Consider the following 15,428-nt stretch of genomic DNA (forward strand, 5'->3'; position numbering starts at 1 on the left):
TTATGCATTTCTTCAGGCACAGCAAAAAAAAGAAAGAAAAAAAAACATCCCAACCACTAATAAAATTATAGAAATTGTAGAGCAATGTCTTGATAACCACGCAACAGAGATTCTCAACCGGTGGGCCTCAGTGATCCTGCAGTGACTATACATGAAGTGAAAGTCTTTCTTTGAGTATTTTTGTGTGAACTATTTAATATATCTGCATAGTTGTTCAATCAATGTCATGTGGGTGTTTTTATAATGGACGTGCACCAATACAGGAGGATCTAGTGAGGCTCAGTCATAGAATGTAAAATAAACTTGCATATGAGCTTCAGATGCGCTCTGGCAGAGCTAATCACTGTTCCTGTCAGCAATCTTCCAATAATATCATGCCGCAAACTCAATCACCATCAGCTCCATGCATTTCAACAGATTTAAGGTGTTTTACTGTATTTTTATTTGTCTGTATACTTTTAAATAGTAGATATTTAACAGTACTGTAGATATTCAGTCAGTCCAGTTAAAGCAGAAGCTGGTCTTTTGCAGTCTCTCTGTTGACATGTGGATATATATGTATATTTTTTATTATTTATTTATTTATTTTTTCATACACAGATTCTACAATCTGATAATAAAAAAATAACAGAAGGCACAACAACCATTCACACAAACATTTTGGAAAAAATTTCAGACAGGTGTGCAAAAAAAAAAAAAATTATTGGAAAAAGAAGTGGGCCCTGAAGTAAAAAAGGTTGAGAACCCCTGACCCAGAACACCTCATCAATTGCACAGCAATGTGATAAATATAACAAGGACAACACTCCATCAAATACATTAGTTTCCTGTATAGCAACAATCTAGCAACCACACATAAAGCCTAATAACTGTTAACAACCACTCAAAGCATCCAATCAACAGATAGCAACAGCTCAATGCACCATAACAACTGCAAAACAACACCCTGGCAACCATCAAGAAAATCCAACTGCATGGATTAGTGTTAAAAACCACACAGAACAACTGAATATCCTGAAGTATGCAAAGAACCACAGAGAGCATCAATGCAAATGCTTGAAACACCTTTGAAAATAGATAATATTTTTCATGACAACCATCAAGAACATTTAACCGCAAGAAAATTTGCTGATAACAACTAGGGCTGTGCAATTAATTGAAATCGTGATTTAAACATCCGCAATTTTTAAATCGCCTTAAAGCACGCTTTTCCCACATTAAGCTGTTGAACCAATCATAACAAAGCGTACCTAAAGAGAGTGCGAGAGTGCTGCAGTTCTGATAAAAGTTTTATTTATGAAAAAAATAAAAAGCACTGGGTGTTTATGTGAGGTGATTAGTCTACTGAAATGTGTTTATTCTACACAAAGTATGAAGCTGCGCTCAGTTCTTGTTATGTAACTCAGTGCACTTGCAGCATTCTGAACTTGTGTGCACAATAGATGCGATATGTGAACAACTATTTCATGTGAGCGTCACAAAGAGGTCTATTATCTATGCATGGCAAAAACAAATCTGTGGACACTTACAAAAGTACACGCAACTACTTCTGACACGTGGTCAAACAATGTCAGAGCCTTACATGTGTTTGACAGCGCACACACCTATTTGTTTTGCCATAGGTTCAAGAAAATTGTGATAGTTTTTTTAACCCATATTGCACACCCCTTATAACAAAGCAGAATGTCTTAGAAAATGCAGAAAAACACTCTCCTAACTTTTAGCAACAACACAGAACATTTCATTAACCACAGAGCAACACTAGCAACTACCCAGAACATACAAGTGACAAACAGCAACAAATAAGTGCACTTTAACAACTGCATAGAAACACCCTGGCAAACATCAATAAAATCCAACTGCATAGAAGGCTTAAGCTTCTGCCCAAAAACACCCTAGGAACCACAGAGAGCATCATAACGAATGCTTGGAACATCTCTGAAAATGCAAAGCAAGACATTTACAACCATCTGGAACATGCAACTGCATGGACATTTGGTAAAAAACAACTCAAGAGTACCACTGAGTATCTGAAGATAACATAAATATCACATTTATTTTATCCTCTCAACCTTTAAAAGGCACAAACAAAGAAACTACTGCACATCAGGGGCAACACATTAATAACAGAATATTTTGTATGAACAAAGATGCAAAAAATCTTGCTAAACAATTCTGCAGACAAAATGGTTTTCATTGTCATCATCGTAAATGATTGTATCTGTGTAAATCCATCACCATCGTGTTCATTAAACAGGAAAGGGTGTTCTCTAAACAAAAGAAAAGAAACTGGCCAGCCATGGTGGCAACAAACTGGCCCAAAATAACAATGTATTATTAACATGCAGAGTGCAGGCAAAGGGTGAATCATCCCTTTGCTTATTTATGAGTAGAATCACTAGGCACAGATGAGAGCTCATTTTCTCTCTGAAATATATGGCCTCAGACCCCTGGCTGCAGTGCGCACGTGCAGCCACACATACTGGAATACACACTTTCACATCTCACTATGGGACATGTATACACTTTTAAGGCCTACAATACAGAAACAGCACTGTAAAGCAATGAGAAAATAAAGAAATAATAAATAAATAAATATGAAACTGCTGTTTAATATTTATAAAGAATCAATATTTTTAGAGTGTACATTAATATTATTTGAAGGACAATTGTGGTGCTCTTAAAGGTACAGTACCTGAATCAGGTTCCGGGTCACTTCTTTGACAAGCCACATCACACTCTGCATGTCTGAAAGCTTTCTCACAGGTGTGTCAACAGCTTGTTTCTGGTTCCAGGAGGCCGCGTTCAGTGATGAGGTGCAACGTTTCTCTCTCTTCTTCAAGGCAGTGGCAGGTCAGAGTGGAGTGTAACTGGGGTGGGTGTGAAGGCTCATGGGAAAGGAGAAACAAGTGTGAGATTGAGCATTGTGCACTGCCTGCTAACAGCTGCCGTTCCAGCTGTGTTGAAGACTTCTCTTCTTCTCCAGCCTCCTGCTCTTCTGCGCACTTCTGCTGCACAGCTGCACGGACACGCATCGGCTCCTCGTTACCTACATTGTTTATGGAATTAAAGCACATTTGGTCTAATTAAGCACACAGCGTGTGTTTATGCATGTCAGAATCCTCTGAAGGGAAAGAGGCAATATTTATACAAGCCTCTGCTTGCCTGGAGCACAGCAACCCGCCTGTGAATATTTGGGGCACGTGTTGATCGTGTTCCACAAAATTGGACGGGGCACTTAATGAAAATTGCAACACTGTTGCTTCGCTTCATCGGGTTGTTGATCAACCTCCGACAGAACTTGCCATTCATAGCTAGACAGAGCGCTCGGAGCGGGCAACATGTCGAAGTAAACATGCATGACATTTAGGAGCCATTAATCGGCAGCCATTATGCCAGGGGTACATTTCTCACGGCTGGTTTCACGCATAAGGCTTTGAAAATGCAAATGGGATATATAATCTGTTTTCCTGCTCTTGTTTTGCTCGCTTTGAATGCATAGACATGATATAATGGTGCAATTTTCGTATGAAAATGACCAATTTAAGGGATTAGAGCTGTTAATTTACAGCCGATTTACAGCGTGAACCATGAAACTACAAATAACAGCCCCCAAACATGATTAGACAATCACTTCATAGAACACATTGACAAGCCTTTGATATGGTACTCTGAGTGGCGATAAAAAAAAATACAATGCAACTAACAAACAATTTTTTTAGTGTTGAGTTTAATGAAACTTGAGCTATTCTAATAAGAAATCTGGGACAAATGTAACTCTTTTTTTTATCTGGATGTTATACTGAATGAACAACATTTTTGGTATTTCTTGTAATAACTTAAAATGTGCACAAGATTTATTTTTAAAAATAATATGTTCATATTTTATATTATTTACCCAGTGGCTTGATTTTTCAGTAGTTTACACATATTTAAGGTGAACATTTTTGCACAATATGAGTACTTTAACAAATAAAATAAAATACACACATATTAAAACATACAGAAATTTATATTTTAACAAAACTAAAGAAAATATTAGATTAAATTTCAGTTAGAGCATGATGAATCTGGAACCTGGAATTAATAAATAAAATACAACCACAATGAATTCATTAAATGAACACATTAAGGCCCCTGTCATACACTAAGCGCAATAAGATGCAAGATGTGTTTGGTGCGATTTGTTGCTATTTTCAGACCCTAATTTTCACGTTTTGCTACGTGTTGTTTAATATAGCAAATTCATTTGTGCCCCTTAAGGTGTTAAGGCGCATTACTGGCATGTTGCAATTTTGGAGAACTGAAATAGACTGTGCCATTGACCAGCTGAAATCAGGTCTAAAGTCCAGCGCAGAGTGCATTAGTTATGCACCTGTGTGGGTTCAAACGCTTACACATTGCTTGATACACACAAGATGTCCAGCAATACACAAATATCTTTACATATGAAAAAAATATAAAAAAAACTACTGCCTTCACGCCTTCTTCATACCTCCATGCCTTTTTTATTTCATTAATGACAATTAGCATTTGTATACTGTTGTTATTATTAGCAGTATTTTTATATGAATATTTATACTTGTTTAGATTAAAGTTTAGATTTGTCCACTTGTCAGGTTTTGAAGACGTATGCATCAGCATATGGGGTACAAGAACAGGATGTGTGTTTAGATACAACTCAGCTTTTTGTCCACACTCAGGGACGATCCATCCATGGAGACAAAATTAAATATGTAGGCAAATCCAGGAAAGTAAATGAGCAAAGAGTAAAAGTAAGGAGAAAAAGAAAGCAAAGAGGCCAAATGGAGGAGGCTCGTTCTTTATCCTCGTGCTGCAGCTGGTCTGTTTAACTGTTTTCTCACTAGTGGAGCAGTATTTCCACTTACTAAGTCCATCATGTAAATAGCAAAGGTGCCATGGTGTAACACAACTGACTCTTAAAGAGAATGGGAGATGAGACTCTGATTGGTTTAATGGACATTAAGTTCAAAACACACCCATTACACAATATAAGAATTAACACAACCCTGTTAGACAATGCACCGGGTGCAGAGCATATTTTTTTCTCCTTAAAATAGCAAAAGTGGATTTGGACACACTCTTTTGCGCCTTGCGATTTAGACTTTGCATCCTTCATTAAAAAAAGAGTCCTAAGCATCATTCGGAAGTTCCAAACTACTTTACAGTCCCCTTAAAACACACAGAACAAAAAGAAAAATCTAACACTATATTAGTCTTAAACCAGTCTCTTTCACTTTTTTACCATTTTTCTAAATGATTCTTCAGACATGCTTATACTAGATGGAAAGCAGGCGTGCTGAAACAGAGAAAAGGATATGCTCTCCTCTTCTCATCAAAGATCCGAGACAATAATCTGTTGATACTGCAGGTGCATTATTCTCAAACCGCGATCAAATTAAGGCCTCTAATCACAAACTTCATTTGCACTCCAGAGGTTATCTGTCTAATCAAATGGCCAGTGGATGCTGTGATTACAAGCCTACCTAACGGTAATCAATAAAGTGTTTGTGAAGTATAATCATACGCAGGTCTCATCTGCGTAATTCTTCTCAGTCTCATTCTAGACCAGCTTTAATCAGTACATACTTTTTAAATATCACAGAACTGATTAATAGGGGAGTAATAGTACATGTACAGGGCCAAAACAGGTCTTTTGGTTTCACTATGCCTGTGTAATGAACAAATACAGGGTTGATAAAAAAAGCCATGTGTTCAACTAAATTTGAAAGGTTTTATTTTATATATCGCCAACAGCCACTAGTTAGACTAACTAGTAACTCATTAGACTCAACACTGATGTGAAAAGGCAAACATTAAATGCTGTTTAGATGCTCTCTGATGTGGTTTGATAGATCACTATAGCAGCACGGCATGAATACATGCTATAAATCCTTCCTTTGTTCTACTATTTACTAATAAATAAACATGAATGAGCATTTCACATCTTATGCAATTGTCAAATCAATGTTTAGGAGAAAAGTAAATAAATTAAGTCATTTGGTATGAAAGTTCACAAAAGAAATGCTCTAAAATGCTGTATTTAATTCTTTAAACTGCTGATGCCATTTTTCCTAATTTAAAATAAAAATGTCATTCAGAGCACTTAGCATAATTTACTTAGGTATGTTAAAATTTCTTCTTTTTTAGAAAATACAATATTAATGTTTTAACCAACCCAGGCTCATTCTGGAAACGTATCTCTATATACATTTCTGGAGAGTCTCAAATAAATCCCAGTAGCTACATATTTTTTTATTGTCGTAGATCCAACAGAGGCCGCTGTGTAGCTTTTTTCAGATCTCAAATTTCTCTCGCAAGCTGTCCATATAGAGGTAAGCAATCAGCTGGTAAGCAAGAAAACATCATACCGCCCCGTTTAAAACGTAGCGCTAGTTTTAAAGACAAAACGCAGCCATACTTACTTCTGGCTACATAATTCGTGATCTCCAGAAATGTATATAGGGCTACGTTTTATACATTATAGAGCCTATGTTGCTTTTAATTTTATAGAAGACTTATTGGAATAATCTCCAATTATTTGAACAATTTTTTTTCTGACAAAAATGAATAAATCAATTAAATAATTGATTGAATAAAAATAAACAAGCAAATAAAATGTAAAAATATACTGAAAAAATCACATCAAACATCAAAAAATAAATCCAAAGAAACTGACAATTTTCAATTTTTACATTTTCAAATAAATAATTTGTTGATGCTTTCAAATTGCATTCTGGAACTGTGATAACGGTCCAATAAATATTCATTAATTTTCCTTCGGCTTAGTCTTTATATTTCAGAGGTCATCACAGCGTAATAAACAACCAACTACTCACTGTATCACATTCACTTACACTACAGCCAGTTTAGTTTAGTTAACCGGAGCACCCGGAGAAAACCCACATCAACACGGGGAGAACATGCAATCTCCACACAGAAATGCCAACTTGCCCAGTCGGAATTTAAACCAGCAAGCTTCTTGCTGTGAGGGGAAAGTGCTTACCACTGAGCCACCGTGCCACTATCCTACAATTATTATTATTATTATTTTTCATTTTATTAATGCTTCGTTTATTCATTTTCCTTCGGCTTAGTCCCTTTATTTATCAGCGATCACTACAGTGGAATGAACAGCCTATTTTATTAATTTATTTAGCAATTTTTAGTAGATTGAAACTAAAGACTGTATTGTCTGGAAATATAAATTAAAGTTCCTTTTTTGTTTTTTTACAATGTTCTTTCTGCTTATATGCTCTGAAAAGGTTATACAGCATAGTGAATAAACAGTGACTTATTGAACTATTCGTTTAACGGTTTCTCCCACAAGCAATGTTAATTAATTGACTCAATGACCCATCTTAAGGAATTTCTAATTAACTTAGCATTCAAGAGTTCAAGTGAATGTTTCCCAGCTTGGCGTAATTATACAACAGCTAATGACATTCTCCAATATTAACCCACGTCCATAAAGAAGCACAGGTCTCTCCCCTGACTAACTAACCTCGTTAAGTGTCATTTTCCACATCAAGGTGGAAATAAGCAACGAGAGAAGACAGTCTGGCCTTGGTGTACCACAGGGAACGTCTCACATCTATATGACACCAGCCACTCACAAAGAAACAGACTAATCTTCATTAGGTCAGAGAGAGAGACAAAAAAAAATAAAAAATTCAGGTGACATCCAATTACGTGTGGATCTTTGACAGGCTGTGTTCAATTAAAAGTTGCGAGTTAACAAGATATAGATTTGTATGAACTTTGGTGCAGTGAAAGCTTCCAGTGCTGTCTTAGCGGATACTAATTTAATTCCAAGCCTAATAGCTGAAGTATAAACATGGAGAAAAAAAAAAAACAACGCTGATGGATCACAGTCAGTCAACAGTACGATATTTTAGGCCGTAACTGCATTCAATCTAGCTCATTTCATTCATAAAAGGACGTGAATTATGGGCTGTTATGAATAGAGAGTGCAGAAATTAGAAATCAAATCCTGTCTGACTTTATTCTTGCTCTGCAATCTATGCAGATTAGACAGGGGCAATTTAGTCGCAGCTGCCATGCTCATTTTCCTGCCATTACGCTGGAATGAAGTAAGACATTCCATTATTATTTAGAGCAGGAACGACGGCTAAGGGGGAAGTTGCTGGAAATTACGGTGATTTTTTTTTCTCCCTCCTCCATTTTTGGCCGGACTTAGTGCGGTCATTACTTCAAACATCTTAGTTTGAATCAATATCGGTAATGATTCATTCTTTTGATTAAGAGGCAACTCCATCTGTAGGTGTCAGGTAATTACCGCGATGACCTGTAATGAGAATATTTCACAAGACTCCCACTTCCACTTTTCCTTTCTGTCTCTATCTTTTTTCTTTCTTTCCTTCTTCTTTTTTGGCTGCTGTAATTACCTCCTGTTCGCTTGAGATCTGTCCACAGTTATCAGTCACTGACACTGGACTCGCTGGTCCTGCAGTGCCAGATTTACCTGAGCGCCTCGCAAACCTCATTAGACACATCAACTGATGCGGAGACAGTACATCAGACAATAACCGAGGACGTTTTCAAGCTCTCAGGGGGAAGGGAAGATTCAGGTGAGGCTTTACACAACAACTCGCAATAAGAAGGGTTGCAGTAACAGAACAAAACTCACTTGGAGATTGGCCTCATTCTCGTCACACTCTGCTGTTAAAAGTCGACTCAATTAAAATGAGATCATTTTGTTTAATAAAAAACAAATGGATGTTATTTGTTTTAAAGTAATTATTTTTTAAGTTAAAATTAACCCAGGCTCATTCTGAAAACATACCATTATATAAACCGTTATATAAATATCTGTAGAGTGCCAAATACATCGCAGGAGGTACGTTTTCTTGCAGTTTTTGTTTTCGCACATCCACCAGAGGCCGCTGTGTATGCTTTTTCAGATCCCAAATTTCTCTCTCGAGTGCCATTTGCGCCTGCCATTCTTGCATAAATTACTAACTGACTGACTGACTGACCAATCATCTGACCCACCCTCCTCCTTCCTTAAACCCAACCAATAGTGTTTTCAAAAGCAACAATTGACCCACCCTTCACTAAACCCAACCTACAGTTTTAAAAAGCCATCCAGAAAAAGAAAAATCCTTACGGCAGCATGATTTCTTTTATACATTTTCAGATTTTATCACACTCTCACGCTGTTATTTACTTGAGTATTTTTTTATTGGCTTCTGATTTTTGTTTTACCTGCTTTCTGGAACTGTTTTCCGCTGGACTCAAAATCCGTCGTCATGGTCAGCTCCTCTCTGCGTCTAAAGTCTGCCAAAGTACATGGCGAACTAACTGGTAATAGCAGGAAAGCCGCCCATATGGAGGTAACGGTCAGCTGAAAGCGCAAAAAGAAACAGTGTCTTACCGGCCCATAGCATTTTTTAAAGAGCAAATGCAGCCATACCTACATCTGGCTACTTAATTTGTGATTTCCATGCTACGTTTTCAGAGTGAGCCTATTTAGCAAAAAATGCTGGCATAGTCTAAAATTGGGTCAAATATAGACAAACCCAACGTTTTGTTAGTTTTATATGATATCATTATTACACTAAAAAATACCTGTCATACCACTAATGGAGTCAAATAAGGACAAAACCCAATGTTGGGTTAATTTTCAATTGGGGTAATTGCAATTAAATTTAAATGACAATTTTTAACCCAGTAGTTGAGCCTGTCCATATTTGACCCTATGATGGTTATGACTAGGCCAACACACAATCTGTGGGCGCAGAAATTATTTATTTAGTATTTATTTACTCATTTTTTTAAATTAATTTCAGCAATAATATTTTAATATAATAATAGTAATATTAAAATGCCCATATGATTTATTTACAATACAGTTTGTAAGGTAATATTTTCTTTATTCAGTAGATATATTTATGAGAGACTTGCTTTGTTTACCAAATAAGTGGATCTAGCTGGATTTGCACTGTAAACATTCACTAAAAGTTAATTTTTTTTCATATATTAAGTTTTTAGTTATATCACTCTACATTACATTATATCACTATATTACAAAATCATTCCACATAAATCCAAAGATATTTTATAAAATTCTCTGCAGAAATAGCAAAAATTGTCCACAGATTCTGTCTGACCCTCGTTATGACAACCAGGATTTTGTAGAGTGCACTAATATTAAAAGTCACTTATTTTGCTTAGTCCATTTTACTGTTTTTTAAAAACCAAATTTCAGAAACTATTAATATTATGTATTTATTTATACATTATTTAAAAATAAAAATTAAAAATACAACACAGCGGATGCCCTTCCAGCTGCAACCCACCACTGGGAAATATATAAAATAAAATAAAATTAAATTAAATTAAATTACATAGAATTGTATACAATTTAATTAAATTAAAAAAAATTACTTTATATTATATTATATTATATTATATTATATTATATTATATTATATTATATTATATTATACTTTAATCAATAATACATTTTCATTCTTTTTTGGTCCTAAATGCTAATAAAAGTTGTTTAAAATAATTAACAAATCTACATTTTATGTAAAATAAATAAATACTAAATTTGAATATAAATACAAATAAATACATTTATCAGTACTTTTACCACTATTCTTACTCATCATGTTTTAATAAGGCGTAGTCTAATTATGATTTAAAATTTTATAGGAGGATTGCTAACAAGAGATCCGACTACTTTTTCCCCTCATCTTTTGAAAAAAAAATAAAAATCAGCATGGCATTGTGAACATAAACATTTTATCTCTATCAAAAAAGAAACCTAAATGCTAAATGTCACACTTTTACTTACTCCTGATAAGATGCCTTCTTTTTTCCAGGCCTTTGCTATTTATCTAAGGAAGTGAAACAGCTTTTAAATGTTTTTTTTCCCTTTTCTTCAAGTGGATGTCTTTCATGGATTGGAAATCAGATGGCAGGCCGAGCATCAGAGCTTACAGCACTGATGGCTGGACTCACGGCAGGCCGAGTGGCTTCAACCTGCTAGTTAAGACAGGAACAGCTCTCACGCTGGGTCATGTGGGCTTTGTCAGGAAGAGCGAGAGAGTTTCTTTGTGGAAAAGGAGTTTCATCTGGCGCCTTTAAAGGTTTTTGAACTGCAGTTTGGCATTAAGGGTGAAATGGCATTGCTAAAGTGCTCAGCTGTGCTATCAAGCATTCGCAAGGGAAATGGATTTAGTTACATGTGCTCTAGAGCAACCTACACATCACATCATCACCATAAAGAGCTCCGAGGCTTTTGCAACATACCTGTCGGCGAACTGGAATGGCCTCCATATTGGATTCCAGCTTTGATGGAACATCTTCAATTTGACTGAAGTTACAGGCAACTAGATTATCGTGCTGACTGCTGTACATGAGAGAAAAATGAAAGCAACAAGACTGTCAGAAAGATGCATTGCTGAAATAGAAATATTAACTAAAAAGGAATAGCTGAACTGAAAATTCTGTACTTTATTCAAAATTCACGAGTCACAAACAAATATTTTTATTCTGTTGATTACAAAAGAAGATTATATGCAATATATATTTATACAACCGTTTTATCTGGTTGTTGAATCTGATAGCCATGTAATATCAAATATTATGCAAATAACAGCACTCGTCCAGCCTCTTCACCCTTCACTCTTGTGTATTACTCCGCCCACGTACTTCGACAAGCAGAGGACACTCTACAGTTTGACAAATATCACTGCTGTTGGACAACATAATGTACTTTTGGGGCTTTTTTTAAGGCAAGAATGTAGTTGTTTAGATTGCAACTATGCAGTTTATTTGTAAAGAAAGTGTTTTTTTTTATATTTATAATTTCGGAGAGACAGCGTGTAAGCGGCCATTTGGATGTCATGGAACAGAGCAATAAAGGTTGATGTTGTTCATTCACAAGACAGTTTGTTTCTAATGAGTCTCCTGTTTTCGTTACTGCAGACTAGTTCAGTAAACAGAAAAAAACAAGAAACGCCCGCATATGTTTAGTGTTTTTTTCTTATCGCAAACACAACAAAAATCTGGTAGTTATTATGCTGCTTTGACTTTTGTGGGGTAAATTATTATGATATTCTGATTGCAACAGAGAAATACTGGAAAATGTTTATAGACAGATGACATTGCATGCTGTTCAGCTTCTTAAAATGTCAGCAAAATCACCTGCTTTGTCATCACTTTAGACATTAGAGCTAGTATTTTAATGATTCTCTAGCATAAAGTGATGTTGGTGAAGTTGTTACAGTTTTTGCTGTTCTGATATCAACTGCAAATGTGAAAGAATGGCAGAAGAAAGTAGTTCCTCCCACCAGTGCTGATATACAGCTATATATTTAAATGTTAAAAACATCATCACTGACTTTTATAGGTTTTATTTCTTATACTATGTAAATCAAGGGTTACACGTTTCTAAAAATGTTTAAAAACATTTTCTTTTGCATTCAACGGAAAAAAAGACACTCGTAAAGGTTTGGAACAACTTAAGAGTGAGTTAATACACTGTTTTTGCAAATTGTACAGTATTGACCTGTAATATGAACTGCATTTTACTGTAGAACAGTTGTGCAGTATGTTACTGTATGTCGATACAGTAAACATGCACCCGGACTACAATTCTGTTAGTTTATGAACTATATATCCTGTCATGCACCTCACTCCTGTCTCCGGATCTCCGATGATTACACAAACAGCTGAAAGCTGATCAAAGACAGATTATATACACTGCTCACATTTCCACACACCTGGCTGAGTTTTGTTGTTGTGCTTGACCTGTAACAATACAAAGCATTCTCTATGTTTAGTCCGTCCGTATTTCTTGACCCTAGCCTAGTTACTTTTTTTTTTGTTGTTTGCCGTCTTTATTGACTATTTGCCCGTGACTTGACTATGATTTTGGATTACCTTTATGTTAGCATTTGTACCTGTTAACCATTGCCCACCTGAAGATGATTCTTAATAAATAAAACTGCAAGTGGATTCTCACTCCATTGTCAACCAGCTGCTTGGTTACAGTATCTTACTGCATTGTGAAAATTACTGTATACAGTGCTCAGTATAAATGAGTGCATCCTATTTTGAAAATGTATATTTATTTCAATTTCGCATTGAATATAGTTAATATATCTTGGTGAATTTGAATAAAACAGATTTATTAAACATATATTTATTTAAATAATATTTTAGTCATCGAACATCTTTAAAAAAAGAAAGATAATACACTTAAATGTATGAAAAATATAGCAAAAATAATTATAAACTACAAAATGTCAACTAAATTTCATATATTCTCCTCTTATTTACCTTTTTATTTATTATTTTTCCCTAACATGCAAACTATGTCACTATTTTTTGGACTGTTATCATTAATTATTTTGTTAGATATGCTAATATAGAAAATATTAATATAAATGAGAGATTTGTGAGGGGTGTCCTTATATATGCTAAGCACTGTATTTTACAGTAAAGTTACAATAGTGAAAATAAATATACAGCCAAATAAATTGTGCTGACAAACTCCTGCCAGTAAGATACTGTAGATTTTACAGGAAATTGTTAACGCTGTAATGAGTGAATTGCCATTTTTGGGTGAACTATCCCTGTAAAGTTTTTGAAAAAACATATCAAGACCCTGTTTAGGAAAAGAAGACAAAGTTTATTTTATCAAAATCCAACAAGACTCACTTAAATTAATGTATTTTTTTTTTAAAGTCATCTCAGTTTACACTGATATTTTTGTTTCAATTGAAATGAAATCACACAAGTTAAGAACTCCTAGCAAAGGAGATCAAAATAGACAGCAATTTATGAAGACTAGCGCCCTATGACGTTTGTTTAAATCCCTAACTTTACATATGAGCAATAATAAGTCAAGCTAAGCCACCACTGCTAATAAACATGAACGCGGAGATTTCATAAGAGGCCTAATAACACTGAAAAACACTGGGCCTTGAGAATCTCCACGAATGCTCTATCCATTAAAATTCTTTAAACATGACATCTCTTCTTGTTGTCTCTGAATCTTCTTAAAGGAGTTGGCCATCTAATTAATCGTCTACAGCGCACTGAGCATAACATAACCTTCTCTTTCAGACTCCCAAACAGCCCATTTTATGCCCAGATGATCTCGTACAGTGGAGGGCCGCATTAGCATGCAACTTTTTAAATACTTTTGTGTTTTATGAACGCCATCGTAAAGCTTGGCCTACATCGCCTATTAAAGTACTTCTAATCTTAATTTCCTTGTACTGAGTAACCCAAGTCTTTCATCTTATCTTAGTAAAGAGCAATGAACAGGAAGAGGACCATCATGCTTGAGTTGCATATTCATCTCTAATGAATTCCATATCCCCCACACAAACTTTATATCCCATTAGTGATAAAGAACGAAGAGGAGGACGAGAAGAAAGCCAAGATGCAACATGCCAATTATGAAGATTTTTTTAAAAGAGTACGATTCTGCTTGTCATAACAGGCCTCTTCAACAAATGTTGGTAATTTTCATCAGACTGCATCTAATCAATTGATATTAAAGAGCGTGGTTAGCATGGCCATGGAAAAAAATAAGATCAGCTAGAGCTTTTCTTAATAAAGATTGCAATAACACAGGCCTTGCCATGTCCCACAGTAATGAGACCTATTTTCAAGCACACCAATTGCATGTCTGAAGAAAAAAAAAAAAGGAAATAAATACAACAAAAAAAAAAAAAAATGGAAAGAATAAAAAATGCGCTTGATTTTCAGCCCAAAATTTATAGAACCAGAATTATATGCTTCAAGCTTTCACCAGCCAAATATTTAATATCTTCAACATATTTTTAACTATGAAGTTTCATCTAATAAAGTACTAATTGCACCTTCTCTGCTTTCTGTCTTTGGCATTCTGGAAGGAGTTTGCATTAATTCTGATATATTACAGCTGTTCGTCTGAGCTGTTTTTTAGGACAGCGAAGCATTTTCAGAGCCAAGTTAGTCATCGTCTTCTTGGCATTGCGTGCCAGGCTTTAATAAACAAGGTTGAGCCTGAAAGATCCCTCTGGTCTATCTTGTCAAATAGTTTTCTAATTGAAACCCTTTCTATAAAGTTAAGTGAAATACCTCACGGGAGTAAAAAATAACAAGAAGCAGAAAAACACATGAGGGATCTTATTTGAGTAATTGCACACAAGTAATCTTTACAGTAATATTTACAAAAGTAAAGTACAATTGTTTAATTCATTTATTTTCCTTCGACTTAGTCCCTTTATTTAGCAGAGGTTGCCACAGCAGAAATGAACCACCAACTAATTCAGCACATGTTTTACACAGCGAATGCCTTTCCAGATGCAACCCAGTACTGGGAAACTCCCATACACTCTCACATTCACATACATACATTACAGCCAATTCAGTTT

This window comes from Danio rerio, chromosome 24 (assembly GCF_049306965.1).
Source record: "Danio rerio strain Tuebingen ecotype United States chromosome 24, GRCz12tu, whole genome shotgun sequence".
NCBI lineage: Eukaryota > Metazoa > Chordata > Actinopteri > Cypriniformes > Danionidae > Danio > Danio rerio.